The following is a 5,052-nucleotide window of genomic DNA, read 5'->3' as shown; positions in this document are numbered from 1 at the left end:
CCATTCTTGATCTTTGTTAATATCCAACAATGACATTGATCGCACTAGATGGCAATATCTTTCAATCAGCTTCTTTGAGGATTCACCTGACAAGCTCGAAAACAAGTCAAATTCTTTCTTTAATAACGATTTCTTACTCCTGATCATCTTCTCACTTCCCTCAAACTTAATTCGGAGTGCTTCCCAAATCGAACGTGAAGTATTGTCATGTTGAAGTAAAATGAATATGTCTTCTTTCACAGCTTGCTGTAGCAGACTGATCATCATCTTTTCTGCTTTGTACATGTCTCGTTCTTTATCCGTCAATTCAAAAATTGCTTTGATAACACCCAAATCCATACGCGACTTAACATACTTTTTCTCGATACATTCCCAAGACCTCAAATGATTAGCTTGAACCCAGTTTTCGAATCGGTCTTTCCAACCATAATACTCCTCAATGCCCATTAGTTTTGGAGGTTTTTGCAAAGTTCCAGTCTCATTTTCCATGTTCATACTCTGAGCAATAGTGGCCGGAGTAGTCGGGGCAGTAGCAAATGTGTTATAAAATTCTTCTTCCATGATTCGGTAACAAGTTTCTCAAAATCAGACACTTTCAAGCGAAATCAACACTTTCAAACGAAATCCCTCAAGCGAAATGAACAACTGATGCGAAATGACCTGCACAATGGCTTCAAACGAAATCAATTCACACGAAATAAGAACTTTCACACGAAATGACTGATTTCGTGCGAAATAACCAAGCGAAATGTTGATTTCGTACGAAATCAACTCACACTCAAACGAAATACTGATTTCGTACGAAATAAACGATCTATTTCGTGCGAAATGAATCACAAAAGTGATTTCGTGCGAAATGAAGAACCTATTTCGTGCGAAATACTGCTGATGTCATCATCTCGGCCATATTTTTGTCAATTTGATCAGGTTTTAGCTCGAATTTAAGTCCAATTTTTTCAAGGCTTTATTAAAACAGTAATTCGCTTATAATGGGAGAAATTCAATCCATTTTAACCGTGAAAACTTGTTTAATTTTGAAACGAAGGTGTAGAAGTCAGAAAATTGATGAAATCAAGCTGAATTCAGTAAGAACTCCTCCTCCTGAGCTCTGATACCACTTGTAGGATCGTTTTCACGGTCGAAACGAGTCGTTCAGAGGTGTTCTTCTCAATACGAGAGGCGGAAACTAACGTATCAAGTTCGAATGAGCTAGATATTCACTCTAAACTGTCTTTTGATTGATTTGATAAAGTTTTACAGCGAGTAGACACTTCGGCAGCAGTTCGGTACTGAAACCGGAAAGTTACAAATGACAAGGCACATCAGGTATTTATAGGAGTGGTGATTTCGCAGGAACATGCTCAAGCGGAATCAATTTCACACGAAATGACAATTTGTGCGAAATACCCATTTGATTTCGTACGAAATGACATACATGTCATTTCGTGCGAAATACCCTCCAAACCTATATTTGACATTTTTCTCATACTACGTGCCCTGATCTATCTAATACAATACAAGACTCGATACAAGACGAAGTCGACAGACGTATGCACCAACAAAATATATTTAAAAAAATAATATAATATAAATGTGTTAAACAGGTCAACCCGTCAACCCGACCAGTTTGACTTGAAGCTGTCCCGTTAACCTAAACGGGTTTGTGGGTTCAAGCTGAAACTAACCTGAACCCGTTTAGACAAAACTGAAACCCGCGAATTTCGTGTTAGGTTCATGTTAGAAATTCACACACCTACATTGGAGGCGGTTCTGGGTGTGCAGCTAGATGTGTAACAATCTGTTTGTGCTTCGATTCGAACCGGTTTTTTTAACGGGCAACACCGGTTTAGGTTATAAACCGATTTTAGGGTTGAAAAAACCAACGTACTTTAAACCCATTTGGATTAGGTTCAGTCCGGTTTGGAATATGAAAACCGTTTTTTATTTTAATTTTTGGATTGGGCCCAAATTGATTCGGGTTAAAACCAGTTCTCAACCCAAAAGTCCCGAACATGTACGAAGACGATGGGATAGGTAGGGGCCCAAACCGATTTTTGGGATCAGGCTTGGTTGAAAACTAGTTCATTGGGCCCAAACCGGCTTTTTTTACACCTCTAGATGTGGCGTTTTTCAAGGCGTTGGTCCACTGTTCAATATTCATTAGTCACACGACTATAAAATATAACATCATAAAGATTTGGGCCCTTTATTTTTGTGTAGAAGCCCATTTGAGAACTCCTCTTGGACCTCTTTGAGAAGCAAGCCATTCAATACTTTCAACCACTTGTTGGAATGATCCATGTCAATTTGGGCTGCTTGTTTTTCTTATTTCCTCATAAGTTAGAATAAACATTTGAACTTTAAATAGTTTGATGGTTTAGTTATTATTAGTAGTAGTTGTGTTTGAATTCAAATAGGAAAACTTAGCAAGTTTGGTATGGTTACATATAGCGAGTAAAGGTCCTGTACAAATAATTTATCGTAGAAAATGTACGAATACAGTGAAAGGGTAAAAAAAACATGGTGGCATCTTTGTAATTGTTTTATTCGTAGAGTGATTATCAAAATTACTCTACAAGTAACGCAGTGACATTTTCGTAATTATTCTATTCGTAGAGTAGTTATCAAAATTACTCTACAAGTGCATCAAACAACATAAAATTCAAAATTACCCTGCAAGTGTATCATAATTACTCTACTAGTTCATCAAAATAACATAACATACACAATTACTCTACAAAGTTCATCAAAAAAACATACAATTCAAAATTGCTCTACAAGTGTATCAAACAACTAGTCATTCAAAATTACTCTACAAGTGCATCAAACAACATAAAATTCAAAATTACCCTGCAAGTGTATCATAATTACTCTACTAATTCATCAAAAGTGTAGGTCCCTCGGAGGTTGAGGTTAAACCTATTCCTTGTTATGTTCAACACTCTAGCAAGTGCGGAATCCAAGCTAGAGTGCAAACCGTAGTTTAGATGAAAGCAAAGATTACAAAGAGAAAGAGTAGACAAGCAAAGTATCAAAGTTTTCTCTTGTATTTCAGTGGACACGGTTACAGCCCTTGACCAAACTGAAATGCTCCCTTACAAGACCTTGGGTTCACTCACAAAAGCTCTCCAAACTATCCGAATGACTAACTGTGAAGATGAAACCCACATGGGATATATATACCCATATCAGACAACCATGCACGAAGGATCAGGTATTCTGGTCGAAGGATCATCTATCGATCAGAATTACCATCGAAAGATATCGAAGGATCCAAACATACCTCGAAGGATGGTATATCCTTCGAGGTCCATAAGTATCCATCGAAAGATCATCTTTCGAGGTCATCGAAGGATACAATCCATCCTTCGATGACATCCTTCGAAGCATACAAGTTTTACATACTAAGTGTTGACTGTTTGGCCAAGTCAAACCAGGAGGATGGTTGACTTGGTCAAACACACATTCCAACACATAAACAACATTACAAAAGACATAAACACGACAAACAAAAGACATCGTTTTATACATTACAAAATACAGACAAAGTACAGACACAAGTGCACCAACAAACTCCCCCTTGGCTGTAGCTTTGTCTCGGTCTTCATGTCTTAAGTCTCGAGCGTCCTTTCCACTGTCAGATGATGTGACGACCATGCACTTCCTGCGTTGACCAGCAGATTGAAGCAGTATCGGGCCATCCTTTGAAACTTCATAGCTTGATCTCGATCTTGAACTAAATAGTTTATCTCATGATCCTTCAAGACAATAATATCTGATCTGGACATATTTGTAATCCACATCGGATCTATTATCCTGAAGTTCTCCCGATTATCTCTGAAGAGGATCACCGCTTCTCCAGTATCAGCATCGTAAACCCAGCAACGGAAGTTTCCAAGAAAGTCGGTCTTCATCTTTAGCAATGGTATCTTCTTCATCACCTTGGGAGGATCGTATACCAAACGATAACGAGCGGTGTTTGTTTCTGGATCAAGTGTGAACCTGATCTGCTCGTATCTTGGAAACTGAGGCTTATACAGAGGATCCTTCCAACCCAATCTCCTTTCTAACCTGATTTTCTTAGCGAATAGATCCACCATCTGTTCTTTAGCTCGATTGATTACATCAAGCTGGGCTAACACTGCAACATCATAATATGGAAGTGTGAGAATACTGAGGAGAGTTCTAAAATACTGAAGACCCGTTTCTCTTTTCACGACCATGCAGTGAAGATCTTTGACAAACATCCAGCTAATGATGCGACCCCGAGCCTGATTTTTCTCCAGCATCATATAGTTAGCCTGTTCCAACGGAGCGAGCGGAGGAGGATTCCTAGCAAGGAAATCCGCTCGCCATTCATTAACTGTTTTCTCACGGCTTTCCTGAGCTGATGGCGAATCAGAAGAAAGATTGGCGAACTCTGCAGTCTTTTCAGCAACAAAGTCATCATCAAGGGCATTCACCTCCGCATTGTCCTTTCCAACATACACAGGACGTTCAGGATCAGAACTGATGAAGATTTCTTCAATTGAGGAGAAATCAGTTTGATCCTGTACCAGCGGAGTAGCATCAATCATACACACAGCAACTTCATCCAAATCAGTCAAAATCAAAATCTGTTCATCAGTCATCTCAGAAATAAACTCTCCCTCTTCCAGCAGTTCACCCGTCACAGGATGATGTTTCTGAGCACTTGAAGATTCAGGGAGATCTGTAGTAAATGTTTCCGGTTCCAGGCTGATCTGTTCAGGGTTTACAGACATTTCCAGTGTTTCAGTCTGCTCAGTTGGGCCTGTAGAAGCTGTAGGAGGAGCAGACGGAGTATCTTGAGGAGTACCAGATCCGCCTGCAGCACCGGATGCAGTTGCACCGGAGCCTGAGGCAGTTGTTTGATCTGGATTAGCAGCATCATCATCTTGATCATCCTCACGCCTTGCGGGAACTATTCCTAAGGTTTTGCACCTTTCGTTCCACAATGTACCAACCCTCGAATAAACCCTATTGAAGTTGCTGTACATGGGCTTGAAAGCCTCCATCAGTCTATCATCACGA

Source organism: Helianthus annuus, chromosome 2, assembly GCF_002127325.2.
Source record: "Helianthus annuus cultivar XRQ/B chromosome 2, HanXRQr2.0-SUNRISE, whole genome shotgun sequence".
Lineage (NCBI taxonomy): Eukaryota > Viridiplantae > Streptophyta > Magnoliopsida > Asterales > Asteraceae > Helianthus > Helianthus annuus.
The sequence above is the reverse complement of the archived record's forward strand: the minus strand, read 5'-3'. Positions refer to the sequence as shown.